The sequence below is a fragment of the Lepisma saccharinum genome, chromosome 21, assembly GCF_977018435.1.
Source record: "Lepisma saccharinum chromosome 21, izLepSacc3.1, whole genome shotgun sequence".
NCBI lineage: Eukaryota > Metazoa > Arthropoda > Insecta > Zygentoma > Lepismatidae > Lepisma > Lepisma saccharinum.
This window is the reverse complement of record NC_139249.1, coordinates 51,366,321-51,378,080: the sequence shown is the minus strand read 5'-3', so window position 1 is coordinate 51,378,080 and position 11,760 is coordinate 51,366,321. Positions and strand designations below refer to the sequence as shown.

General features: G+C 37.3%; 1 protein-coding gene across 3 annotated transcripts in view; it reads right to left on the bottom strand.

Annotated features, from left to right (window-relative positions):
• The window catches only part of LOC146004237 (uncharacterized), an 82,402-nt gene that overhangs the window by 4,420 nt on the left and 66,222 nt on the right, over positions 1-11,760 (bottom strand). The gene's annotated exons all lie outside the window — the stretch shown is intronic.

Sequence of the window (11,760 nt, the reverse complement as noted above, 5' to 3'; positions counted from 1 at the left end):
CCATTAATGAAAAAAAATGCAATTTCCTATTTATTTATTTATTTATTTATTGTTTGTCTTTTATGTTATCGTTATAATATTAATATTTCAACTGACACTTGGAGATTTCTAAGTTTCTGTTATTGGAACCCTCTGCCATGAACCATAACTGTAAACTCAATTTTCGATGCATCAATGCTTGTATCTGATATACAAGTGTATAAGTGGGTCAACAGGAGACAAGAAGAAGGTAGTGGATCGTTAAAAAGTTCTCCGATTTTGTTACGTTTTTTAGACCGGATACAGACTACGGGAACATTATAAAGTAAAATCGAGTGCAACGTGAAGGCTAAGTGAAAGAACTAGTAGTGTTACTCTGCCCAAATTATTAGTATTTTACAGAGGAATTTTAAAACTGACGTGCTCTTCTTCAAAGCAAAAAAATGCACATTTACAAAGGAGAAACAGTGCATCACCTCTTACCGAACAGTACTTTCACCTCTTGAATCTTAATAGTGTGACACTGTTGTCAGGTAGTGTACTGAACTCTTGAATCGCCAAATTGCAAATAGCACAGACTAACAAATAGTGTCTTCTGCATTTTGTAAAATTACATTTTTTGTGAACAAATTTGGAAAAAAAAAATAATTATAAGGGACTGCAGAAATTGCTACCAGCTAAAAGCACAACTGCAAAAAATTAAGACTGAACTTGATTCAAAAAATATAATCATTGAACTCTTGAAAGCTGATTTACAAACAATGGCACCCAAAGAAAATCAGAATATTTATGCGAGCTACAGGAATAACTACAAAGGGACATGGAGTGAAATTACAAGATATGGCACAAAATGTAGTTCACGTCCACAAGGAGGTCTATCACAAATAGCATCCATAAAGAAAAGCTTCACACCCAACCTGACAGTAACTCACCAGAATTCCTTTGCTATACACTACAACCCCGTGATAGCAGAAGATGATATACAACCAACTAAGGTCCTCAAGACCAATATAAATCTTACTCCACACAACATTATGTGTAGTGTTGAAAGCAAGAATACACAGAGTAATGTCACTCAAGCTACAACTATCAAATCCGATGAGAAGAACATTAATTATACCAAAAAACATAGTCGTAGCCTCGGGAAAAGCAGCACTAAAAAGATAAGCATACCACAAAACAAGCCAAAAAGGGAAGAAGAGATATAGTCACCAAAAATTCACATATATGGTGACAGTTAATGTCGTGGACTACCTCAAAAAAGACGAACATAGCAGTTTGTGGCACTGTGAAACCAGGTGCTACATCAGAAAATGTACTAGAAAGTGTTGAAAAAGAGTGTACAATATTAGGACATAATGATCAGGTAATTATAATAATCACTGGCTCGAACGATGTATCAAAAAATGAAGGTTCCACTACAAAACAACCTAAAAAAAACATATTGCTACCAATGTTGTGTATCCCACACAGGTATGATGTGATGGAAAATTCCTGTGTGAACAAAAAAGTACAAACTGTAAATAGTAGAATAACAAAATTGTGTAAAGGGTTTGCAAATGTAACAGTTCTTGAAGTCCACACTATTGCCAGAGACATGTACGAGGGGTGACTGAAAAGTTCTCAGCCTACCCATGATGCATTTATCGTAGCTAATTGTTGTTACTTTAGCTAATCGTAATATATGCCTTTGCAAAGCCCCATACCAAGTTTCATAGTACTATCTTTTTTTGTTTTTCAGATTTTGATGTTTGAAGTGAAGACATTTTCTGAAAAATGGATAAAGTGAGCATTCGTGCGGTTATCCAATACCTCATGAAAAAGGCATGAGTGGACAGCACATCCACAAGGACATGATTGAAACATTGAGGGAGGATGCCCAATCGTATTCTACTGTGAAAAGGTGGGTGGCGGAATTCAAGAGGGGGAGCACCTCTGTCCAAGATGCATCTCACAGTGGAAGGCCGGCAACGGCCTGTACTCAAGAAAACATCACAGCAATACAGGATCTTGTTATGGCAGACCGGCCAGTGACAGACTGTTACATCGCAGAGAAAGTGGGGATGTCCCAGGAACGCGTTGGACACATACTAACAGTTGTGCTGGACATGCACAAGGTGTCATGTCGATGGGTCCCGAAAATGTTGAGTGCTGAGAACAAACGTCAGAGACACCTCTTGTCTGCAGCAAACTTGACCCTCCTTTAGGCTGATCCTGAGACATTTCTCCAACGTTTTGTAACCATGGACGAAGCATGGGTCCACCACTTTCAGCCAGAGTCCAAGGTGCAATCTAAACAGTGGAAACACCCCTCCTCCCCACAAAAAAGTTCAAGTCAGTGAAATCAGCTGGCAAGGTCTCTGTTTTTTGGGATGCGAGGGGCGTCATCCTGGCTGAGTATCTAAAAAAAGGTGAAACTGTGAACGGTGCATATTATGCTGCTCAACTGAAGTGTTTGAGGGAGGCCGTCAAGGTGAAACGTCGTGGAATGTTGAAGAAGCACGTCCTTTTCCACCAAGACAATGCACCCGCGCACACGTCCACCATTGCAATGTCCGCCATCGAGTCCTCCGGCTTTGAACTGCTTCCACACCCTCCCTATTCGCCAGACTTGGCTCCCTCAGACTTTCATCTGTTCCCTAAACTCAAGCAACACCTGGGTGGAATCCATTTTCCATCAGATGATGACGTCATGGCTGCGGTGAAGGACTTTTTTGCAGTGCAGGATGAAACGTTTTACAAGGAAGGTATCATGGGCCTGCAGCACCGGTGACAAAAGTGTATGGCGCTGAAAGGGGACTATGTTGAAAAATAGCCATGAACGATTGAACTCCTGGCAACCCTTCATGGGTAGGCCGAGAACTTTTCTATCACCCCTCGTATACCAGATATGGACTTCATCTTAGCAAAAAGGGTAAGGAATACTTAAGTGATAGAATAATAGAAACTGTAAACCAGAAAAATGATATATGCTGTGAACTCATTGCACTTACTTGGAAATCTGACCTACATCCTATCGGATCAAATGATAAGGGCAAGAGAAGAATGTCAGGGGAATATAATGAAGCTGATAAAAACAAAATGAGTAAAAATGGGAAAGGGGTATACAAGCAGTGATCGTCTACACGAAATGCACAATTTCCGAGTAGATTCAGTGGGGATTGTTTATGGTAAATACTTCTGATAAAATTACCAAGGTCAGTGATACTACAGCAATGATCGGCATAAATCTAAGCCATGAAAAATGTAAAAATCAAATCCACATCGAACACTTACTCATCATCTATAGACAGTACTAAAACACCCAAATTCAAAATTGCAAATAATGTAGATAGTCAAAACAAATTCGAACATATACACCAAAATCTCTCAAACCTCTGCACCTATCACACTGGAAACTAAGGAAACAAATTTTAAGAAAACACATTCAGGCTCTAACCACAGACATAAAAATATGCAAAGTCAAATGACTAATAACTTTTCTGACAATTATGCCCAATAATGTACAATCTGCCACCAACAAAGTAGATCTCATACAATTATGTTTTCACGAAATTCAACCTGACATACTGACATTAACTGAATTTGATGAATCTCAATTTTATACCCTAGAGGGATATAGCTTGGTGTCAAAATTTACCAGGGTGGAACATAAAAGTAGAGGCATTGCCATATATACAAAAGCGAGCCTTTCAAGGACTAAACAGATCAAGTGGCTTGAACCATTATGCATTGAAATGGTATTCGAAGCAGCAGGAATTGAAATCAACATAAATAATCACATTTACACAATAATAACCTTATATAGATCCCCAAGTTGTAATATCAATGATTTTCTCTCAAAATTAGATGTTGTATTACAAAGGCTAATATTGCCAAATTGCAATCATCATTCTAGGTGACATAAATATTGATCTCCTTCAGAAGAATACAAAAAGTAAAGAGCATATAGATCTTCTTAAATTTCATGGTCTTAATCAAATTGTAGAGGCATTGCCATATATACAAAAGCGAGCCTTTCAAGGACTAAACAGATCAAGTGGCTTGAACCATTATGCATTGAAATGGTATTCAGAGCAGCAGGAATTGAAATCAACATAAATAATCACATTTACACAATAATAACCTTATATAGATCCCCAAGTTGTAATATCAATGATTTTCTCTCAAAATTAGATGTTGTATTGCAAAGGCTAATATTGCCAAATTGCAATCATCATTCTAGGTGACATAAATATTGATCTCCTTCAGAAGAATACAAAAAGTAAAGAGCATATAGATCTTCTTAAATTTCATGGTCTTAATCAAATTGTAAAAAAAAACACCAGGATAACACTCACTATTGAAACTCTTATAGAAAGGAAAGATCATATTAGCATCAACTTTCCTTTTGACGTGATAAAAACAGAGGTGATTCACAACTTAATATCAGACCACACAGCACAACTCATGTAAGTAAAGTTGCCCATAAACCATAATATAACAAAAATATAGGCAATAGAATGTAGAAATATGAATGAAGAAAATATCAAGTATCTATCTTATGTTCTAAAAAATAGGTGTACTAATCAGATGCTACGGAAAAAAATTGGGAAAATCTTATAAATACACTCATATACTACCTAAATATTGTATGTCCCATTAAAAAGATATATATAAATAAAAAAAGCAAAACTTGGGTTACAAACAAAATTGTGCAGAAAAAAATGAACTGAGAAGCATCCACAACAAATTCATAGCTACCAAAGAGAAAATTTATAATGATATGTATAAAAGTAAGAAAAAATAATATATATTTATATTTTTTATTTGCTTTATTTTACTTCACTTTTTGTGCCACTTTTGGCTAATTTGCAAAGATGGAGATGAGTGATGACATGATGAATGGACACCCACAAACATCCACGGCCAGGCTGGGATTCGAACCCGGGGCATAGTGTGATGTGCTAATTAATGAAATCTGAGAAAGCTCACCATTTATCACAAAAAATGAAAAGTAATAGCAATAAGTCTAAAATCATATGGGATATACTGAACAAGCGAAGAGGGAAAGATAACAAAAAAGCTAAAGAAAGTATCTCACTAGCTATAAATGGTACCGATGTAAAAGACCCACAAACTGTAGCAACAATATTCAATAACACTCTTCTGAATGATAACCAAAACACTAGATTGCAACAATATTCAATAACACTCTTCTGAATGATAACACAAACACTAGATTGCAAACGGAATAAGCTAAAAATTTGGGCCGATACACAAAGAGCATTCAAAACTCTATCATTCTAGATGAAATAAGTATTATTGACCTAGAAAAAACTATAAATTCCCTAAATAACAAGAAATCATATGACATTGAAGGTTGGTCTAACCAACTAATAAAAGAGTGTACACACTCTCTACTTCTGCCTCTGCAATTTGCTATAAATTCATCAAAAAGAAATGGCATATTCCCAAACATCTCAAAAAAGTGTGTCATAAAACCAATATACAAAAAAAGCCTCAAACAGACCCCTTAAATTACAGACAAATAGCATTACATCACTGTTTTCGAAAGTACTAGAAAAAATAATCTGCAATAAAATTTATGATTTTTGCTCTAAATTTACTATTAAAAATCAATATAATCATGTTTTTCAAAAAGACAAATCAACAAATTCAGCAACTGTACAAGTTATAAAAATAATTACTGAAGCCTTGGAGGACAATGAAATTCCAAGCACGGTTTTTCTAGATCTGTCTAAAGCATTTGACTCTCTCAACCACAACACACTTATGCATAACTGCATAGTCTAGGCATCTGACGTGGCACATTTAACCTAATTAAGTCATATCTTTCTGAACGAATACAATCCACTCAAATTGAGCACATAAATAATACATCTATTACACCTTTTATTTCAGTTTTAAATTGTCAAAGCTAGGTAGGTGTCCCTCAAGGATCTATACTTGGTCCGTTATTATTCATCCTTTACATCAATGACATATCGAAGAACAACATGACTCAAACTATCATCACCTATGCAGATGACACTAACATAATATGTAGGGCAAAAACAAAAGAACAATTAGAAAATCAAACTTGCATCTCGATTAATCAAATAACCCAGTACCTAAATGCTAATAGCCTAAATGTGAACCATCAAAAAAACAAATTTCATGATTTTTAAACCTGGCAACAAGAAAAACTTTGATAGATAACTTGACGGTCTACTTAGATGAAAATGAAATAGAGTATGTTAACCAGGTAACATTTCTAGGATTGATCATCGATGATAAACTAAATTGAGCATGTCATACTGACTATATCTCTGATAAACTCACCAAAAACCTATACCTGTTGAAAATTGTTTCGCAGTATCATATCAAGGAAATCATCATGAATCCATATTATGGTCTTATCCAGGGCTCGAAAAATCCCAGTCGCCAGGTCGCCATGGCGACTAAAAATTTCAGCCTGGTGACTGTGATCTTTTGCTGTAATATATACGAAATTTTGATGATTCTCTAAGTTCAAATTGGAGTACAGCGCAAGTTTGCAAACATTTTTTTGTATCAATGTTGTGAACATTCCAGAGTCTGTAACAATTTCTTGCCCTTTGTCCCCCCAACACCCCATTTCCTGCTTTATCAAATAATTTAGCGATGTTTTGAATACCGAGATGCTCAGCATCTTATACAGTGTGTTTCAAAAGTCACACAACCAAATTTTGGAAATGTATATCATGAAAACCGTAAGAGATATTTACACCGGGTTTTCTGCATTATAAAGCCTAATCCATTGAGATATTTTTCAATGCTTAAAATTATCAGTTCACTCAGTACAGAAAAATATATAAATTAATAACACGGAAAGCAGCATTCAATTTTTTCCAGAAATGCACTTCTGAGTACGAAAAATATGTAAGAAATTATCGAAGGGTTATAATTAGACATTTGGTGACTGATGCCATGTCAGTCTGTCATTTGCGACCAATATTGGTCATGTGCAACATTTCATGAATTTTTGACTGGCGATTTTATGGATCGAGTGAAAAGTGCAATTTTTGGGACATGTATATGGCAACACTAGCAGGTCGAAATATTGCCAACTGTCGCATGCAACATGTGTCTAAGTATTGGCTACACATGTACGTGAAAAATCGTAAATCAAGATGTTGTGCCAAAATTGGACTCTTGAGAGAATCCTAGGCTGCCCCTGGTTACAACCAGTCAAACACCAACAAATGATCACACAAATTGTTTTTAAGAGTTGGTATTTATTGTTGGAAATCAGTTCTCAGATGTTTTCAGCAAATGAACAATGTTTTTTAAAATAATGTAATTACTTTTATTTAGATAAATGCTAATATAAATTTATGAACCCAGTGATAGCCAACAGGATTAGTTTAGTGCAGAAAACCTGGTGTAAATATCTCTTATGATTTTCATGATATACATTTTCAAAGTTTGGATTGCGCAACTTTTGAAACATACTATAGTATGCACAATTGCTAGTAGGTGGTTTCCTGGCACCTCATTTTCAGAGCTGGCGCCTAGCTTTGAAGAAAATTTATTGAGCACTGGTCTTATCTATCCTCACTTAGAGTACTGTATTACAGCTTGGGGAGGAGCAGCTCACGTGCATACAAAAATAGTATTTACACTACAGAAAAGGCCTGTTAGACTTATATGCAAAATACCATCCAGATCCACATGTAGAATTGCCTTTTGTGAAAACAAAATTTTGACTTTATATTCACTGTATGTTTATAAATCTATTATTTTCATACTAAATGATGAGACACAAGTTAGAAGTCAACACATCCATGGACATAACACAAGACAAAGAAAAACCTATAATGTCCAGACAAACAGACTAACTCTGACAGAGTTTTACACCACATTCTGCAGGTGTAAAATTTTACAACAAACTTCCTTCATGGCTAAAAAATATCACTCCTTTTAAGAAAAAAATGCAGTTAATCAAGCAATATCTCGCAGAAAGAGCATTGTATGACATAAATAAATTGTAAAATAGATTGGGCACAACTGTCAATTATGTATTTAAAAAATCTAGTAATCTCATAGAGCTTAGTGTTTATAAATACTATCACATAAATTTAAGGAATAATGTATCCAACTTAAGAAAAAAATCATGCATGCACTATATATTTTTATTATGGGCATACCTGTTTATCATTGTTTTTAATATTGTAAAAGTTCAATTTATGTAAATTTGTGTATCACATATGTGAGTTATGTAAACATTTTTGATGTTTTTATACTGTAATATCTCTTATACTATTTCTTATCTATATTTACATGTATCTGATGATATCCATACCCATGGAAAAAGGGGTCAACGAATAAATAAAGATTATTATAATGACTTCTGTTTTCGATGACGAGTAAATAAGCTAAACCTTGCACACATGAGTGAGATTTTGGCAAGGTGAATTTGCAGCTTGTTTGATGCTCAAAGGCAACACACAGCATTCTCCTGGGTGCTAAAAACACATAAACATGCTTCTCGGGACTATTTATTATGAAAGTAAACAATGGAATTGTACAAAACAAAGTGTCCTATTTCCTTACATTATCAGTGGGACTTCTCCTTCCATACAAACATTCACAGTATATACAAGTATTGTGAAAGTGACAACACATAGTTACCATTATTGCTGGCAAAAACGATATAAAAAATTAAGTTTGTGTAAGAGGAATTGACTACATTGTACCTGCATCTGATTTAGCTAATCTGATATTAAAACAGAAACACACTATTGGTAACAACTTCTGGAAGTTTCCATGTGAGTGAGATCCAGAAAGTGAATTCACATGGCATCCATATGTGGCACTAGTGGTCGGAGCCTGATGCACATATATATGCATATATATACATGATGTGAATCTGTGCACCTCTTTCTTCTTAACTGAAAATGCAGTAACCCCACAAAATATCAAACTATTTATTTTCGTGTGGTAAGTGTTTGCTGTCTCCTTCATCATTTGGCACAAAAGGCGAAGTACAATAAAGCAAATCAATCAACCTTACAATACATAAAATATGATTATTTGGTTCAAGAATAAGTAAGACTCTCAATTCACAGTTATTCTCATAAGATGTTATATTCATTTAGTTTCTTCTACAAAAGGTACTTCATGTCTTCTAACATCCTACCAAATTTCATGAAAATCTGAAATGTTCAGGTTGAAAAGGTTTTTTTTTTCTTTTTGGTGATGATTTGGCACAGAATGACCATATGCATGTGCATAAACCTCGTTTCAATGAATATTGATTAATAAGCAGAGCAAATTCCACTAATTTTATTTCATAGCCTTTCAGAATATACTTTACCTTAACTTCAATTTGAAAAAAAAATGGCATGATAACTGCTTTGCCTTATAATGATAATGCAAATTTAGTAATCTGAGATGTTGACATACAAAAAAATCAACATTATAAACAATACAATAGTTTTTTCTCAATTGTCAGTGGAGGAATCTTTGTGACAACTTTTTAAATGGAATATACATATAAACTCCTCACAAAAAGTTTGGAATATAAGAAGAAAGTGGAGAAATGGGAACAGAGACATTTATTGTGCAAAAATAGAGGACAAGTGACGATGCCAGCTTGCCAAGTTCACGAAAGCAACCAAATATAGTGAACGAAAAACAACCAAAATCAAGGGAAGGAAAAAATGTCTTCCCTATGAACTGTGCAAAACGGCCACAGTGTGTGACACACATAAAGTGAGTCCCTCAATAATGTGTATGGCCTCCTCTTGCACTGTGCAGTTCCCGCACACGTTGTGGCATCCCAGAGATGAGTGCATCGATGGCATCCTGTGGGAGATGGTCCCATTCAACCTGGGCAGCCTGGATGAGGTCTGGCAGTGATTGCGGAGGCTGTGGACGACGTGAAATGGCTTGCTTCAACATCGCCCACACATGCTCAATGCAATTCATGTCCGGGGAGAGTGCTGGCCAATCCATACGACGAACGTCAGCATCTTGCAGGAAATTGGTCACTGGTGCTCCACGATGTGGACATGCGTTATCGTCCACAAAGACAAAGTCGGCACCATACTGGTAGTGAAATGGAAGCACGAAAAGCCATAGCACTTCATCCACATAGCGTCGAGACGTCAACCGCCCTTGCAGTGGAATGAGAGGTGTCCGTCGCCCGTACATGATACCTGCCCAAAACAAGATTCAACCACCACCATAGGGATGGACTTCTTGCACATGCTGCTGCCTCCCGTGGCATTGGCGACGTCGCCAAACACGTTGTTGTCGCATATCAGGCCGCAAACAGATCCTTGTTTCATCGGAAAACATCACATTCCACCATTGTTGCACATCCCACCTACGATGTTCATCAGCCCATATTCGTCTGTTCCGCCGATGGTGAGGTCGCAGTGGCATACGTCTCAGCGGCCTATATGACCTTAGTTCGACACTATGCAAACGATTACGCACAGTCTGGGTCGCGATACGAACGCCGGATGCTTGCAACAAGTCCTTTTGCAACTACCGGGCAGTCGCTGTTGGCCTTCGGCGTGCAGTCACAGTAATGTATGCATCATGACGGCGTGTTGTCACTCTTGGACGACCACTTCTCGGCGTGTCTGATACACCGTTCGTGTTCCTGAATCGTTTCCATGTTTTGGATAATGCTCCTTGGGTGACCCCGACCACACGTGCAACCTCCGCCTGTGTACGCCCTTGTTGCAACAATGTCACAATCCTGGTGCGGTCAAACTGCATTATCACCATCGTTAACGCCAGATATCCATTTAACGCTTGCACTGCTTCGAAGACACTGGATTTGACATGTTGCGTGACAGCCAGATAAACTCGGCCGGTACTGATAGGTTGTACCACATTGTAGATGGCGCTAGCAGTTGCCCGGATATGCACGTACATCAGATGTTGTTCTGCCTGCATTCTTTTCTCATGTTTCCAACTACATTCCACCCGCACTGCACCCTGCCCATGTCCTCTCTCCCCGACAAATGGAATATTCCAGACTTTTTGTGAGGAGTTTATTTATGAACTTTAGAAAAAAGTTTCAGAGTGGTATCCCAATTTGACTTCAAGATACAACTATTTCTGTTAAGCACTGCAGGCTCCCACCATGGCCTCAGCATTGACTGATCCATGCAAGATTAGGAACTTTAGCCCCCTGTTTCTCACGAATTATGAGGGCTACAGATGAAAAATTGTTCATGGGTTCATACCTTGGTAGTATTAATGAATACACAAAGTTTCATTAAAATCTGAATGGTGGGTGTCATTGCCTGGGGTTCTTGTTTTAAGTCTGGTTTATGCACAGAAAGGCTAATTGGAACTAGACGTACAGTTTAAAGTGGCATCCGAACCACTATGCGCCTCTACCGGGTTTCAAACCTGAGACACCTTGATTACAAGGTGACGTCACTACCAAGAGGCCGAATCATTACCTGGGGGGATTTAAAATGGAATCAGTCTGATACAAGTTTCATGAAATTTAACACTTAAATTTATGGTCCCCACTTAGTGGTTGCAGGACCTTGTAGTTGGTGGTGGGGCTTGCATGCTCTGATGATCCCCTAGGCTATACCGGCGGTAGCATAGCTACTGGCAGGGTCTCCCATGCCGGGCAGGCTAGCGGGTAAAGAGCCAGACTAAGAAGCAACTTAACGGTCAACGGCTCCAAAGGCGGAAGAAGATGGATGGTCATCTCAACGGCTGAGGAGGTGGAGGAACCTAGAGGAGTAATACCTCTATAAAAAACCTTGGTCCATCTGGCTC